Genomic DNA, 19,112 nt, shown 5'->3' on the forward strand with positions numbered 1-19,112 from the left:
ACAATGAAGCCGAGGAGTCGTCTAGATTCTACACAGAAAACACATTTGTGTAGGTTTAATCGAATGTTATAGTGTCTACAATGCAGAAAACCTGTTGAAGATGGTCCAGGTGATCTTGGTGCTTACGAGAATGAGTGGAAGGTCATCCAAGTAAGACTAGACAATGTTGTGAATATCATGAAACACATAGGACATTGCCCACTAAAACGTAGCCCCAACATTTTTGAGACCATAAGGGATATTTTTGTACAAGAACGTACCCCACGGATAGATAAAAGTTGTCCTTTCTTGATCGGTCAGTGCTATGTTGATCTGGTTGTAACTAGAAAAACTGTCCATAAAGGAAAGATCTCGCTCCCAGCACATTCATCAATGATTTAATCAATGAAGGGAGTAGGATATTTTTCTTTAGGACAAGCATAATTGAGATCTTGATAGTCAACACAAACGTGGATCTTGCCCTATTTTTTAGTCACTGGGATAATATTAGACACCCAGTCTATAAGAGGGATGGGAAAGATGAACCTAGCTTTAAGAAGTTTTTCAACTTCACCCTTAATAGTGGTGGCTTTCCTAGGGTGCACCGAGCGGAGCCGTTGGTGAACGGGCTTCGCATGCAGATAAGTTGTTATTTTGTGCACTACAATGCTAGGATCAATGCCAAGCATTTCTTCATAGGACCATGCAAACACATCATGGAATTCCAGAAATAGATGAGTATAGGTCTTGATCTCATTCGAAGAACAAGATACCTTGATATGAACATGTTCAATGACACCGGGCCTGATAGAAATATCAGTTGGCATCGTTTGGGTAATATTACCCAAATTTCCTTCCAACCATACTTCATGAGTCATGATCGGTGGCAAAAATGGAGAAGAGGACTCTTTGAAAGCAGTAGCCATGACTGCCTGATGAGGCAGGAACGAAGAGTGATGATGAGTATCAATCCAAGGTTGTTCCTTGAGAAACATGACTTCCATGATATGTTCATCAACAAGGAAGGTCTCAGCTAAGGGATCAGGTGATTCCAAAGTGCCAAGCCATGGGGATTGAGAGTATGTATCAAGAGAGGTCTTCGAACCAGAAGAATCAAAGATGCAGAACTTGAAGTCGAAACAATTTCCACGTAATTTACTTTAGTGGGACTAAGCAGCATAACCTCGCCCCAGGTATCAACAAGATCTAGTGAAGGTATGACCCAAGGGTCAGATTTAACTGAGATCATTTTGACAGAGGCAACATGAGGAGGTGGGAGTGTAAAAATTCCCATTAAGGCAGAATATTTAAAAAGACCTACCCCGACACTTTCATAGGGAGCACCAGCGTTCTTGATGTATGTAAAATTGCCGTTTAAGGAGGAAGAGGCAAAGAAAGATAGCTGGTCGACAGTGACAATCTTCCCTTGATGGGGAAAATGAATCACACGAAATATGAAGGAGGCTACGGGATGCATAGCATGGGTCCAGCTTGGACCGAGTAGAAGATTATAACTGAGATTGGTGTCAACAATTTCTACCTCGACCTACACTGTCTTGCCTTCTAGAGTGATGGAAAGGTTAGGTAAGACACTGAAGGGTCGCGAATCATGCCCATCGAAAGCTTCCAAAGTGTTGAGAGATTGATTCAAAGCAGGAGAACCAATAGTCTTCTAACATGTGGTCGACATGATGTAGGTGGAAGCACATTCATCGATGACAGTCTGGTGGATGGTCTTCTCATTGACGATTACTTGACTGAGAAATTTAATCTGATGAGGGAGGTGTGGAACATGGTTCTCTAGATTAAAACATATCAAATTGGAATTGGTGGGATCAATGCCCCGATAGCTGACAGCAAATATTTCTGGTGCGATGGGAAACTTTGGAGCACCTCGAGAGCCGACATAGCTGACGACGCCTAGCACAAATTCTCGACAATATTATAGTGCTAAGAGGCCTGAGCATTAGGATTGTACGAGAATTTCCATAACACACCTCGAGAGGGTGGCCGTGGGTTAGGGTGCTCAATATGAAGAGGGCCAAAACTCAGGGTAGAAGAAGAAGGTGTAGCTTCTTTCTCTTTCTCAGCTGCCAAAGCAAGAGTTTGATAATCTTTCAATCTAGTAGCCACATTAATAGGCGTACTCATCATCAACACTTGAGATCCTAAGGAAGTAGATGATTGGTTTTGGTCTACCATTTGGGTCTGCTGAGATGAAAATGGCTCTTTGAGGGTAGCGGGGGTCCCTTTGAGCAAGTGACTGACTTCAGACTGTTGGGGACAATCTTTAGTGTAGTGATCTTCCTCGCAAATGACGCAGGATACTTAGGTTTTCGTTGTGAAAATTCGCCAGTAGATGATTTGGGAGGACCCTATTTTGGGGCATCGAATTTACCCCTACCTTTTCCTTTCTTCTTACCTTTCAAGGATTTGTCTACTGTGGTAGACTGGACAACATGGTCCTATGAAGTTTAACCAGGGCCAAGTAGATTCTAGGAAGAACTATTGGGAACAACATTTGATATTGACTTCTGTTTGGAAGAAGATTTAGTAGGGGTACGGGATACTGAACCAATAACTCGATCGACTGGAGGTACAAATTATGACTTTGATGTTGCAAGATCAAATGATGGTCACAGCGCATTGGATAATAACTCACACAAAGTGCCAGACTGAGAGTAAACTAGATCCAAGTACTAGGCATGAGCGATGGCTTACTCTTCAGTAACGCATCCACCCATAGCTATATCGTGATCAATTAGGGCCATGAATGATTTAGTGAACCATCTAGTGTGCAACTGATCAGCAATCTCAAATTTGATCAGTCGACGTCTACGTCTCCATTTGTGGATGTGATCAGAGATGTGTGTCATCGTACCTTGCTTAAGCGACATGAGAAAATATGTGCTAGTTTCATAGAAACCGACAACTGAAAATGTGTGAGGAAAGCCATGGCTAAAGAGTTAAATTCATGGTAAGTACTTCGAGGTAGCTCGATGTACCACTTGGCTGCAGTGCCCATGAGGGTTCGTAGGAAAATATGGAGACGAATAAAATCATCAACGTATGAGTTTGATGAGCACCAAAAGTGATATATCATCACATGGTCCTGAGGATCTTCTTTAACTTTCCCATCAAACTTAGGACAATCGCTTGGTATCTTGGATGGCACCAGAAGCCAGTATGGCAAATGAAGGATTGGATCATTTGTAAGGCGATATACATCTGGCAACTCAAGCGTGGCCAATAATGGCAATTAGGTGTTAAAAGACATGGGAGGTTGATAAGGCGGTCCGAACGGAGGAGCCCATCCCTATTGGTAAGGATTTTGGCCCCACAGTGGGGGATTTTGACCTTGAATACTTTGGAACTATCTGACCATAGGTTGTTGATAAGCAACATATGGATTAAAAGGTTGTTGAGCCTGTTGACCTTGGACATATGGATATTGGACTTGTTGTCCTTAGACATACGGGTGATGAAACTGTTGTCCCTGAACAAGAGGATTTTGGACCTATTGTCCTTGGGCAAGAGGTTGATACACTTCTTTCCCTCAGACATATGGATTATGTACCTATTTCCCTTGACCAAAAGGATTTTGAACCTGTTGACCTAGGGCATTATGGTTTTGTACCTGATGCCCTTGTCTAGAAGGATTCTGGACCTGTTGACCTAGGACATTAGGATTTTGGGCCTGCTACTATAGGAATTGACCTTGGCTCTACACTTGCAAGGGTTGCCCCCGCTGAAAGGTATACAAGGGTTGCTGCTACCATGGTTGGTTTTGTTGCTACAAGGGTTGACCTTATTATTGCAAAATTTGTCCCTGAGGCTGTAGAGGTTGGCCTTGCAAGGACATGGGCTAGGAGGTGTGCGACGCATATTACATCTGTTGTTGCACGTTTTTCTACAACTGCTACAAGGGTTGACCTGGCGGTTGTTGCAGCTAACCTTCCTACGGGATCATTTGCCCTTGCAGTTGCGTGAATAGCCCAAGCTACAACAAAGGTTGCCCTTGTGGTAACAAAGGTTGCCCTTGTTGTTGTAAGGGCTATCCTTACTGTTACAAGGGTACTTAAACAGTGCCTGGGAAATTTCCGAACTAAATTCGGCCATAGCCACCCTGGAAGGTGGACGATCCAAGCTGAATGTACTGCCAAACTTAAGGGTGTAAGGTTTATTAACCATTCCTTAAGAACCATATGGAACACAAGGAGTCTAGTATTGGACCTGAGCCCCATAGGGTTGTCGATACTGAACATTTCTCGATCCAGATGGACCAACGTGATTCTGAACCTGTTGGTACTGGAGATTACTTGATCCAGTAGGATTAGTAGGGTTATGAATAGTACCAGAAGAAGTTTGGTTCATACCAACCATGTGAGCTTGTGAGTCGCTCACATTGGTGGTACCTAACACCATAGAAACATTCAGGTTTTTCCCCCCAGGTGGTGGCACAGCTTGGCCACTAGCTAGAGGGATGGACAAATTGACAAAGACATTCTTCGAACTTGCCTATTGTGCCTGACGTGTACCTAGGATTGACGATACAAGGGTATTCAGAATGGTGGGTTGCACCAGGACTGAGGTAACAGCCTGTTGGGAATTCATGTTCACAACGAATGGCCCTAAAGTAGTCATGGCACCTCACACACAAACAAGGTTATGGTAAAGTGATGAGGCACTAGATGTACCTGAAAGCAGCTATGACAAAGACACATAGTTGGGTGGAAAACTAGCAGGAATACCCCCAGTATAGTGTAATCTCTCAGGAGAAAAAGGTTTCTCTTCCTCCTCAATAATGTGTGGAGTAGAAACTTCAGATTCATTCGGAGAGGTGACTGGAGCATCGCCTTCAGGTTCCATATCCAGGAACAAACGAGGACGAATGGCTGAAAAAAGCATGAGAGAATAGTTCCAAAGGAACACCTAGCTGCGAGTATGGACTATAAGGATGTTGCAGTGATATCACAACGGGGTCAAATAGAGTATTCGAATGGTAGATAACCAGTCCAAGATGACCGTCAATGGTCGTCGAGTCCTCAGGAGTTTGAATGGGATTGTCTGAAGATTCTAGGCCAAGATCAGCAGATTACCCAGTATTGAAAGTAGGTGGAGGACGAGATGACAAAGGTTGAATGCTCAGAATGATTCTGAGTTCAACAGCTTGGTCCTCAAGGATTTTGGTAATTCAAGAAATGACTCCTCAAATGATATTTTAGACGAAGGAGAGGAAGAGGAACTGGGTGAACTAGGTAGTTTAGCCAAGATGACCTTATCTTAGCCGACAGAAAAAATAAATTCAAGGCTTTAAAATGATCTTTAAGGGAAACTCATGATTTGGTCTCAGAAAAGACTAACACGGTGTTATCAAATCGTGGGCAATCAATTATTAAGACGCATAAAAGACTGGTGCTCTTTCATTTTTTAAGAGTTGAGAAAGAAACAAAGATGACTCTATTGCTTTCGATTGGAAACGAGCTCGAAAGGACAAGTGCTCGAATGATCTTTTCAGTTTAATGAGTTAAAAATATCAAATGATTACTCTAGATGATCTAGGTAAATAGGATTACCAAGCAACTATGAACTGCAGAATACCTCCCTGCGAACCGAGAAGTACGAGTAGGAAATATCCACGAATGTTGTGTTCTATGTATCATGTTTGCAAGGTGGCTGACTCGGCGTCCTAAGGATAAAGGATTGCAGCCTAGAGGGGTCTCCTATTATATACTCAATGGTACGGTGAGCACAAATCCATACTAGTGTTGTCTAATGCCGAAGCTAACGACAACTGCTAGGTTTAAAGATGCTGGAACACGTCTCTAGCCTAGACCTTATAGAAATGATCGTTAAGTGTCAAATGTACCTTAGGTTAATTGAATTCATTTTAAAGTTTATCTTGAGTTATGTTTCATTTTTGAGGTCTTAGCAATGTGACTAAAAAAACCTTAAATGCAACTAAATGAGACAAGACCCTTTCAATTCAATGCAATACCTACACTAGAGAGGGTAGAAACTACACAATAAAATGCAAAAAACCAAGCAACTGAAAGCAAAAATTATCTTTCACTACCTTACTTGTTTGAAAAATAAACTAATGAAAAATGCATTCCAATTCCTAATTTCCTAGCAAGCACATATCTAACAATCCTTTTGAAAGAAAAAGAGTTCTTTTCCTTTTTCAAATGCCAATGCAATTCTAGTCTTTTAGTGATGGAAGCTATCGTAGCACAATGATGCAGCAAGCTAGAATTTCATACTTTTTCATGAAACAACGAAATAAAATTTTTGAACATAACACTTCAATGAAAACATTTTCGAGACAATCGGCTCTTCAAGCAAATAAAAACACAAAAAGAGAGGCTCATTCAGACTAATGAAGCATCGACTTTACCAACAAGAATACAAGCAACATAATTCATGCAAGAAAAGAAACATTTAGACAAGGAAAAAAAACTTTTCAAACTTGTGTAATAGAGGTCAAAGTCGCAAAAGGACCACAAATGAAATGCAAGGAGTAAGTACGCCTACAACTCGACTTACTGAGTTCACTAATAGTTGAATGGATGACAACCTAGATGCCCTAGTGTCACTGACCACCCAATGACTCAAGATATCAATCAGAAAGATGATAAGCCAACAAGAAAAAAAAACCAAATGAAAAGAAACTTTCTAGTCAGGGAGAAAATGGCCTAAAAGGCTTACGGGGTCAAAATCATAAGAGAAGAACACACTGGCCAAGATTGGCGACAAACCCTAATATTCACTTACAGGCATCGATGTGACTGCCTAACTGACAACAAGCACCAGAGGCTGGTCAATGTGACTATTTCCTCAGCAAATCGAACTGATCGACGCTATTGTTAGCGGATAAGTGCGCTGATCGAAGGATCTAAGAAAAAAAAATTGAAACAGAAACTAGATCTGCTACTATGAATTTCAAACTTAGGCAAGTAAGTAGGAGAAAAGACATAGAAGCAAAGGGAAAAAGTGGAACTAGAAAAGTTCACATGAAATCATGAAATCCAAGACAAATAAAAGGATAAATTCCCTAGTGGAGTTGCCAATTTGTGGTGAAGTAAAATTATAAGTGCGGACACAAACAAATTCCTCTAGCTCAATAATGGGTCTAGCCACAACTGATACATTCTATGGAATATCTCCTTAGGTTATAACCAATTAAGAGGGCCTACCTCTTATTACGCTTATCCCATTTGATGATGTCCTTGCTTGCTCACTCCAGCTATCTCTCGCTTCCTTCTTCAAACACCTGAAATAAGTAAATAACAGAAAACAACAACCGTGATAATAGAAAAATTGTAATTCAACCTACTTAACAAGTCAAGAAACATTAATCCATGAATATGGAAGATGACAAATCATGTAGGAAATCAATCAATGGTTACATATATATTGAATCAAGAAGAGATTATAACCATTGTCTTGACGTTGTTGTTCTCCTCTGCAAGACCAGGTTCCCACACACTTCTACTAGAATTCCATGATTACCTCAATCAACAATTGCTTTAAGGCTCTTCCCTTTAGGCTTCACTCCAAACCAAATCACACTTCTCCCTTACACAACTAGAGAGCTACAACTATGAATAGCTTGCTTGCTTACTCCAAACTAAAATAGCACTAGCACACCCACATTAACACTAGCGTTTGCTTGGGAAGAAGGGAGGTTTATATAACATGAATAGATTGGAGATGGATCCTCTTCTCATGGGAGAAGGTCTTATCCCTTGAGGTAGTTCCGTCATTAGAGGAGAAAGAATCCCAAACTAAAATCCTTGACCCCATCTGGACAAACCATTTATGAGACTTCTGTTACAAATCTTCTAGAGTTGGAAGCTTCGACTCTTAATTTAAAAAACTTTCCATAACAGGACTGGCACGACTAGAACACAGCTCATTCGCTTTGGTCGGTGCTAGGGACAGTGTTAATCTTTGCACATAGGTGCGGGGAAGACAAGGGTCATTAGCACCAGTGTTGTAAACTGGAAAAAATAGAAGTTTCAGGGGAAACAGTGCAAAGGGGAATTGATTTGCTCATGAAGAGGGACACAATGGGGGTTTCTTCATGAAGGGAAAGCATGTAGGGTTCACTGTATAGGTCCTCCAGGATCAAGGAACGGGGAGTATAGGAATAGTGAAAAAATGTTTTGTAACACATAGTTTCTTATCGTCGACTGCATAGCGATTTGGAGTCCATGGTATAGAAACATAGAATTCTTTCTGTGGGTTCTCTTAGAAAGATGAGATGAAAGGATGTCATAGTGCAGGAGATAAAGTAGTTCATTTAATGTGAGTTATAGATCAAGAAGGCTTGGATATCACCAAGAAAACTATTCTATAGCATGCAATTTCACAAGCTAAAGTTCACATGAAATTATCCTAGTTGTGGAATGTGTACAATCCAGCTCCAATTACATACTATCAGAGGCATTGGAGGTGAATATGTGATATGTTGTAGAGCTTCCAATCTTAGTTAAAGCTATCATAGTATAGTTTAGAGCATGTCATGCATATATCACAAATGAACTCCATGCTCAAGCTATTGATTTGTCTCTTTCTCCTCTATGAGGACATTTTTTCTTAGTATAGTTTTATCTTTATATAGCCATCGTCTTATATGTAATTTTTCTATTTTAAATAATAATTCCAATGTAAAGAAGTCAAAGAGATACATGTGGAATGTGAAGAGACAAATATGGAATGTAATGACACATATCTATAATATGAAGAGTTATATGGAATCCCATAGGTCATATACGTTAAATAGTCATGAGTAAACTCAAGATTCATTGAAATTTGTCGTAAATAGGCCCTCATAACACAAGAAAAGGGATTGGACTTTTAGATATTTGGCCTTGTCTTCTCTTGTGGTGCATAAGGGAGAAAATAAATCTTTGGGGAAGCAAGTTGTAGCTTCATGTTACACTATTGGAGATAGATTTTCACTAATGTAACAGTGTACTTGGAGTCTTTAATTAATTATTATAATCTCTTTGATCCAAGACTCTTTCATGCCCGTATCATGAATGTAGTAAGACTATTCTTTATATGTTTATAGTATAGTTGATGCAATAAATACTAAAGATAATGAACTATTTCATTCCTTTAAATATATATATATATATTGTTGAATAGGTGTTTTTTATTCTTTCATGATTATTGTTTATGTTGTGAACTAATTTGCAAGTTAATCAACAAGTAGTTCCCCTCCACTCACATGTATCTCTTTGGATAGTACTATTACTTCCCTATTAGAGGCTCATCTCTCTCTCATTCATGGAAGCTCCCTTTACACTCTACACTCAATGTCACACAAATCTTACGTACTTGCTACCCCAAAGTTGTGTTTACAGTATTTTGTGTATGTGTTGATGCCAATGCATACCTCTAAATCACTTGCAATGGTGGTTGGACTATATAACTAGATGGGGCTCCTAATCCAAACAACATGAGGTCTAATTGGGACTTCACATCTAGGAGACCCCCTATATGTTGGCTACAACACCCTCCAAAATTTTGGCTTGCACTCAAGTTTCGAAGCCTTCCTTGGTCTTTCCCTTGACTTTTGCAAACACTTAAGCTCATTTCACGAACTTTCCCCAATTTCTTTGAACCCTTTCACTTGTTCGATTATTTGTAATCTTTTGGCATGTTTTCGAACCTTTTCTGGTGGTTTCAAAGGTTGGTATTTGTGTATACGAGTTTCCATAGCCATGTAAACACTTGTCGCACTCAAACATAAAGTCTTGAGCATTGTCGCACAAGTGTCATCACGGTCTTCCTAAAGTCTATCTCAAGTGTCGCACTTGTCGCTTCTTGTCATGAGACAATCACAGAAATGGTAATGCTTTATTTATTGTTTTAGTGATCTATGTTGTCATGTATTCAATGTATTCTAAGTGTGTGATCATAGTTCAAGTTTATCAGGAGTCTATCTTCCTCCCGCACTTGGACATTTTCAAAAAATCTGCCCAACAGGGGAACTCAACTTCACCGGGCTTCGACTGAGTTGTGCACTACGCAGTCTTTGACCTCATTGATCTAACCTTGTTTCCTAAAACTACACAGTGAATAGTCATTTTCCTCTAGGGTTGTTATATTGTGCAATCCCAAAGCCTAGCAGCCTTCCTTGACCCCCAGAATTGTACATTTGTGCCTCCCATTCGACCTTGAAATATGCACTTCACACTTTCAATCCTCATTCTTCTACATTTCCTATTGGAACCCCACAATGCACAAAAATTCTAGCCTCCCTTAGCCTCCATAACTACACAGATGTGTCCTCTAGTGACTTTCCTTCAGCTAGAGATCACTACCCTCAAAAACTTCATAAATATTTCCTCCAAGTCTCTATGTTTCCCAGTCCCCCTTTCTTATGAAAATTGTGCTCAAATGACCTCTCAAGGACTCATCCCACATCATTTACTGCTTGCTTGAGTTGTGGAATCCTAACTCTCAGTGGCCACTATGCAATTTTTTTCCCTAGTGAGGACGATGCTGAAAAGGTCCTCAATCAAGCCTAAGTTCTGCTCTGTGTAGTCTAAGTGATCAAGCTCTCTCTCTGTCACTTGAAACTACATAATGCACAGTTACTAGGCCCTCTCTCACAACTTGTCACTTGTCCCAAGCTCATTTCATGGATAATAATGCATCATCTTAGACTAGGGAGTTTTCGGATTGATGTCATCCTGTCATGAGTGAATTGTAGGAACAAGTACAGTATCAAGTCATGGTGAGATGATGAAGAAGGAGAATAATTCCTAAAGACTCACTTGTAGATGAACGGACAAGTGGACCTACCAAGAGTGATCAAAGGGACACAAGTTTGCAACCACCTTACAAGACCAATGATAATTGAAGACCCTTCATCACCGAGCTATGCAGAGGAGAAGATAAAGCATACCCAAAAACACATCTAGCACTCAATAGTAATAGTGAGTTGACATGGCCACATCATTAAGGCAATCCATGTTAGCATTTTTGTGTCAAGTCATGTCATGAGTTGTCAAATGCCACATCACTATTGTGGGCCATGTATATTGTAAATCAAATGTATTGTAAAGTGGAAGTCCAAAGGACACACTTGAGTATGAAGAGTCATGTAAGTTGAAAAGTCATAGGAAGTTGAACATTCATGAGGGTATTCAAAGAGTCACAAAGGGAAAGCATCACCCCATTGGTTATATATACCCCCTTCATTATATGAGCAAAGGACTTTTAACCTTGGCTCCTCCCACAAGGCATTAGAGAGACCAACCAGTTATTTGAGCAAGGAGTGGCTCCAATGTCCCACTACTAGGGCTAGCTATGTACAATGTAAAAATGTGTTTTGGAAGTTTTGCTTAATAACATAATCCTTTTAATTCCAGCACATTCTTCATGCATGACTTATGAATGTTTGGAAGACTATTATGTGGATGTTTGGTTTTCATGTTTTCTTTCACATGTACTAATATAGTTGAACTATTTCAATTATTTTAGTGCTTATCTTGTTGAGAATGCGTTGTAATGGTTTTTATTATTTTCCCATAATTGTGAACTATTTCATAGGATACTAGATATATATATCATTTCTTATTGGTTATAACTATCATCACATCTATTGTGGACTATTCTGCTAGATGTTAGACAAATGTTCCCTTGTTTGTTGGTGGTAAAGACTATCGCCTTCGCTATGGACTATTCCACTGGATGCTAGATAGTTCCTTCTGGTTCATGTGTGCCTCTTCTTGGGTGGTACTATTACCTCTCATTTATATCCTCACTTTTCTTCCCCCTTTTGCAGTAAGAGAACCTAGACACATTTGCGTTGCACACTCACCTTTCTTTTTGAAGATACTATTGCATCACTCGCTTGTGTTGATAGCTAGATCCAAGGAAAATATTTAAGGATTTGGAAACCATTCCTTTATACCGGATGGGAATCCTACACTAAACAATGTGAGGTCTAATTGGGAATTCATATCGAGGAGATCCCCTTAATGTTGGCCAATCCAGCACTTTCAACATTTCTAGTTCTAGAAGGAGGGAACATAGTATTTTATGGTTGATTGTCCCAACAACCCCACTTATCCATCTTTATTTCAAGGCATAAATATTCATTTTGTCTCCCATACTCATAATTTTAAAGTTGGTAACTCTTTACTGCCCATGCCTGAACATGAAATCCTGTATCATCAGGTTCGGGTCATCCACCCCATCACCCGTCATTTTGGAAAAATTGTTTGATTCATTTCGAGAGTAATCAGTCTTCCATATTCTTAAAATAAGAAAAAGACCACCCCATAGGAGTAGTGGTCTCTTATGTTGAAGAAGAGGTCCTACCACTATTGAAGAACTAGTAGACGTTGTTGAAAGGTAAGAAGAGCCTCCACTCTTTCAAGGAGGAGAAGGAAGTAACTCCTTACTCACGGGATCAACTTCTGGTAGGACAGGCGGAGAGGAAGAAAAGGAAGAAGAGGAGGAGTAATGGTCAGAAGAGGAAGAGGAAGAGGAAGAGGAGGACAACAAAGAAGAATACATGGCAGAGAAAAATCTAGTATGGATGACTCAAGGCCCACTAGCACTTTCAGGTGTCTTGCATAAGATGTCGAATCACGCAGAGAAGCTATTAACGAAATATCACCCTAACAAGACAGTGAAGGTTGAAGATCACTTGGAAAATTTTTACCTACATCTGCAAACACTTACGATGACGTTGCATGCAAACTTTTTCCACGTACCTTTGATGGTAGAGTAGTTGTATGGTATCATAGGCTTCCGCCAACTCCATCTAAAATTTGAGGGCATTCAAAAGGATCTTTCTTGAAAAATTTGCTAAAGAAAAGACCCTACAATGTTATTAAAGGATATGGGTAGCCTTAATATGAATATTTCAATCAGAGGTTCAATTGTTTCTTGAACAAATTTTCAGACGACACAAAACCTCATGACTCCATCACCATAGACTACTATACTTCTGCCTTGCTGACAAGTATTTGTAAAGATAATTGTGAAACTGACATTGACAGAAACTACAAAGAGTATATTGTTGTTGAGAAGGAATTGTGTGTTATTAGATTTATCACAAACAATGAATCAACAAAAGACTCCAAGGAAACGAGTAAGAGGTCTCAGGCCTCTATGAGCAAGGATAAGGAAAAAGAACCGAATGATCTTGAAAGCCTGACTTTTTTCGTGAAGTCCCTAACCACCCAAATGGTTGAACTCAAACAAAGGAAAAGAGAGACTACCATGAGCAGTAAAATACCATGAGCAATTTCATGCTTAGGAGGAATTCAGCTTCTGGCAGCAACATCAATCAGCAAGTTAAATCTATGTAGTGTTCCAATGTGGTTCTGAACATTGAAGAATATTGGCATGGATTCGTATTTCATGTTTCATAATGAGCATCATTTGAAGAAGACATGCCCAACTAATGATCAAAATGGTTGCGTAGTTTATTGACTCAATCCGTATGAGGGAGATATAGCTGATTTAAAATCAACTCTTTTGCAGAAATTCTGGTGACGGCGGAAGAGTTGCAGCACAAATATGAAATTCCAGTGCTTAGATCAAGATTTCTATCACATGGGTAGATGCAGAATGATTGTTCCATTTCTGAAAACAGATCATAATAGGGATTCTGAGCAATATTGACTAAACTGTGACAATTTCAAATTTTCGCCAAGTAAGTGAATTTTTTCAAAACCCTCTTCATGGCGGTTCTAGGTTTTACAGGAAAAGATAATGGTCCTACTATTGAAGAATAAATAAAAAAATAGAAATCATTATGGAAAAACAATTGGAAATGGTGGGTAGTGGAGCTATTTAGAGAGAAGGCAGCCACATGGTGGGGATTACTCAACAAAAAGAAGTGTTACAACTTGCTCGATGAAGAATTTGAAAAATTACTTTTACACAGATGGTCTCATGCTAGAAAACAAGATAAGGAGAAACATGTGGGGCTATTTCCTACTGGTATATCCTTTTTGCAGGTTCATGGATTGATTCAAAAGGAGAAGATCATTGTTTCTATAAATCCTAGTTGCAAGCATAATTTTATCAAGGTTAATTTGGCAAAAAATTGCAAGCTCCTGCAAAACACATCTAAAACACACAGGTGGATGATGAGGATGTTCAAGTTTATAAGGATTTGAAGCTTTCTATGGATAAGTATGTGTTGCATAGTAATTTTTATACTTCAGATATGGATAACATGGATGTTGTTTTGGGATATCCTTGGATGGAATCCGTGGATACTATCAATATTAATGTGTAGAAGAAATTCTTGAAGCTCTAGTATAAAAAGAAGAAAATTACATTACAGGATATTTCCATCAATAAACAGGTAGAGTACATGGAGGCTGAAGCAGAAGATGTTTCAGAGACTGACATATCAGATGATGAGCCTGTGATGATCGACAATCAAACACAAACAGAGGCTGAAGTAGAAAAGGTTACAGGTGCTGATACATCAGATGAGGGCTCAGTGGTTGAAGTAATATTGGAAGATAAGATTCCACAACAGGCACCACATCGTGCACCAGATAACAGTCAGGCTCCAATAAGGGGTGAATTAAAGAAAAAGACACCGTGGGTTAAAACTTCAACATATCATCACCCACACCACCCCGCTAGACAACAACCAACGAGATGGCAACCAATTAGCCACAAGGACAACAACCCCCGCAAGACAAATAGAGAGGAGAGAAGATCCACTTACTACACATCAACATAGAAGAGCTACCACGATCAACTTCCATATCAAGCGAGCGAGGCACCAGCGAGATCAAGGTCACCTTTCTCTTAGATGGCTAGATGCACGTGCATGGTACCAGTGGACTACTCTTTTGAGTAGATCTTATTATTTGTGTTCTTCCCATGTTTTGGGGATGAAACATGCTAAGGGGGGTGGAATGTTATATACCTAGGGGGGATAATATCAGGTACAAAGGGAGGTACCCAAGATAATAATGTAATAATGGGATGGGCCATATTAATAAATAAGGTGGTTAACCCATATCATGTAAGGAACCACAAGTAGTTAGTAATAAAGTAATGGGCCCATGGTATTAGTTCGATGGTATGATGGAACCATGGTAATGATCCATGGTATTGTATGTATGAGGTCTATATAGGGGCTAGAGACTCCACATGGAGGGGTGTCAAGGATTATTGTATGAAGAGGCATATGGCTTGTGGAGTGTTCTCCTTCCTTAAAGAGTGAATATATGGTGTTGCCCTACCTTAAGGGTTTGATCAATAAAGAATCATTTCATATTATTTCTGGGTTTATTTTCATTATCTTATATTTTCATATCAGATCTATAATATTTCGGGGTTAGAGCTATAACAAGTGGTATCAGAGCACTTTCTTGGGCAAAAAAGTGGAGATTTTTTTTTATTTTTTGCAGGATTTTGGGGCGGCGAGTTTGCAGATCAGATCTGTATGTTTTGGTGCAAGATCTACAAAATCTAATTGTATATCTAGATTCTATGTAAAAAAATAACCGATTTCAAAAAAAAAATCGGTCGAATAGAAGTCCGGATGAAGGAGATATCACTAATCTAAAAATCAGTGGTGTTGTAGACAATTTTTCGGGGCAGTGAGTTTTCGGCGCAGATATGGATGTCCTGGTGCAATATCTACAAAATCTGATTGTAGATCTAAATTCTTTGTGAAAAAATACCCTATTTCAAAAAAAAATCAGTTGAATCGGAGTTCAGATGAAGGAGATATCGCCTGATCTAAAAATCAGTGGGGTTGCAGACAATTTTTCAAGGCAACGAGTTTGCGGCACAGATCTGGACATGTTGGTGCAAGATCTGCAAAATCTAATTGTAAATCTGGATTCTATGTGAAAAGATACCCGATTTCAAAAAAAAATCGGTCGAATCGGAGTCCGGATGAGGAAGATATAGTTGATTTAAAATCAGCTCTTTTTGCAGAAATTTTGGTGACGACAAGAGAGTTGCAGCACAAATCTAAAATTCCAGTGCCTGGATCAAAATTTCTATCACATGGGTAGATGAAGAATTATTGTTCCATTTTTGAAAATAGATCATAATAGGGATTCTGAGCAATATTGACTAAACTGTGACAATTTCAAATTTTTGCCAAGTAAGTGAATTTTTTCAAAACCCTCTTCATGGCGGTTCTAGGTTTTACAGGAAAAGATAATGGTCCTACTATTGAAGAATACATAAAAAAATAGAAATAATTATGGAAAAACAATTGGAAATGGTGGGTAGTGGAGCTATTTAGAGAGGATGCAGCCACATGGTGGGGATTACTTAACAAAAATGAAGTGTTACAACCCGCCGATGAAGAATTTAAAAAATTACTTTTACACAGATGGTCTCATGCCATAAAACAAGATAAGGAAAAACATGTGGGGCTATTTCCTACTGGTATATCCTTATTGCAGGTTCATGGATTGATTCAAAAGGAGAAGATCATTGTTTCTATAAATCCTAGTTGCAAGCATAATTTTATCAAGGTTAATTTGGCAAAAAAATTGCAAGTTCCTGCAAAACACATTGAAAACACAGAGGTGGATGATGAGGATATTCAAGTTTATAAGGATTTGAAGCTTTCTATGGATAAGTATGTGTTGCATGGTAATTTCTATACATCAGATATGGATAAAATGGATGTTGTTTTGGGATATCCTTGGATGGAATCCGTGGGTACTATCAATATTAATATGCAGAAGAAATTCTTGAAGCTCTAGTATAAAAAGAAGAAAATTACATTACAGGATATTTCCATCAATAAACAAGTAGAGTACATGGAGGCTGAAGCAGAAGATGTTTCAGAGACTAACATATCAGATGATGAGCCTGTGATGATCGACAATCAAACACAAATAGAGGCTGAAGTAGAAAAGGTTACAGGTGCTGATACATCAGATGAGGGCTCAGTGGTTGAAGTAATATTGGAAGATAAGACTCCACAGCAAGCACCACAGTATGCACCAGATAACAGTCAGGCTCCAGTAAGGGGTGAATTAAAGAAAAATACACCATGGGTTAAAACTTCAACATATCATCACCCACACCACCCCGCTAGACAACAACCAACGAGATGGAAACCAATTAGCCACAAGGACAACAACCCCCGCAGGACAAATAGAGAGGAGAGAAGATCCACCTACTACACATCAACACAGAAGAGCTACGATGATCAACTTCCATCTCAAGTGAGCGAGGCACCAGCGAGATCGAGGGTTCACCTTTCTCTTGGATGGCTAAATGCACGTGCATGGTACCAGTGGACTACTATTTTGAGTAGATCTTATTATTTGAGTTCTTCCCATGTTTCAGGGACGAAACATGCTAAGGGGGGTGGAATGTTATATACCTAGGGGGGATAATATGGGGTACAAAGGGAGGTACCCAAGGTAATAATGTAATAATGGGATGGGCCATAGTAATAAATAAGGTGGTTAACCCATATCATGTAAGGGACCACAAGTAGTTAGTAATAATGTAATGGGCCCATGGTATTAGTTCGATAGTATGAGGGAACCATGGTAATGATCCATGGTATTGTATGTATGAGGCCTATATAGAGGCTAAAGACTCCACATGGAGGGGTGTCAAGGATTATTGTATGAAGAGGCATATGGCTTGTGGAGTGTTCTCCTTCCTTAAGGAGTGAATGTATGGTGTTTCCCTACCTTAAGGGTTTGATCAATAAAGAATCATTTCATATTATTTTTGGGTTTATTTGCATTATCTTATATTTTCATATCAGATCTATAATATTTCGGGGTTAGAGCTATAACAATTCATCTCTCAGTATGCTCAGATTGTTAAACTGATGCAGGAGATGATTAAGAAGGACATAATTTATAAATGGGATGAGAGGGAAAAGGACGTGTTTACCTATATCAACAATCTATAGCAGAATAACCTGCATTGTATAGCCTAGACTTTGGTAAAGACTTCTTTCTCTACACCTTTTCTTCTAACACCTCTCATGTTGTTGTGCTTACCTAGAAGGATGAGTTGAACAATGAACAACCTATCTCCTTCATGAGTGAAAGCTTGCTAGGACCAAAGCTCAATTACCCAACCCTACAAAAAAAGGCTTATGTAGTGTACAAGGTAGCAAAGCACTTCAGACCTTATCAATTAAAAAATCATTGTGTTATCTTTGTTCCACACCCAACAGTTAGATCACTTCTTGTTCAACAAGAGATGGATGAAAGGAGGGTGAACTAGATGACCAGATTACAGGAATACAATCTTGACATCAATCCAGTTCACACAAGAAAGGGTCATGGGATTTCCAAATTAGCAGCAGAAGAAGTCAACGCAAAAGAGGAAGAAGAAGAGATTGCAATATGGGAAAAAGAGATTGAAATGTAAAATGTTAAGCAAGTTTCCCCCACTTTAGACATAAACTCTTGCTACACAGATGTGTGCCAATACCTTGAACATGGAGCAGTGCCCTCTCATTTATCTATGTGGTAGAGGAGGGCACTCTAGCTTAAAGGATCTTCACAACAGTTGGTGCATGGGTTTTTGTTCAAGAGGCACCACAAATGGAGTATTTCTTAGGTGTTTGGAGGCACACAATTCAGAAAAGGTGTTAGGTGATCTCCACGATGGACCAGTCGAGGAACACTTCGTAGGAAACACTACATCACATAATTTTATGTGGGTCAGCTTTTACTAGCCTACATTATTCAAGGATACTCATGCATATGCCTGCAAGTGTCCAGTATGTCAAAGGAATGCTGGTAGAAATCATAGGTCAACAACCCCACTACATCTTGTTGCAATGGAAGAGTCTTTCAATAGTGGGGCTTGGATATCATTAGGGAAATTTTCCCACACTCATCGAAGAAACACTGCTATATTCTAACTTCTACAGACCATTTCACGTGGTGGACAGAGGAAGTTCTGCTAAAATATGTGAACGATCAGGAAGTCATCAACTTACTGTAGTAGAACATCATCTCCAGGTTTAGGGTTCCTACATCACTTGTTTTTTATAATGCAACATACTTCTCATCATTAATACTTTATGATTTTGCATTGGAAGATGGTATTATATTGAAAAATTCAACTAATTATTATCCACAGGGGAATGGTCCTCCTAAATCCACAAACAAGAACCT

This window comes from Pinus tabuliformis, chromosome 7 (genome assembly GCF_031772625.1).
Source record: "Pinus tabuliformis cultivar Carrire ecotype Pingquan chromosome 7, CPIR1, whole genome shotgun sequence".
In the NCBI taxonomy this organism is placed as follows: Eukaryota; Viridiplantae; Streptophyta; class Pinopsida; order Pinales; family Pinaceae; genus Pinus; species Pinus tabuliformis.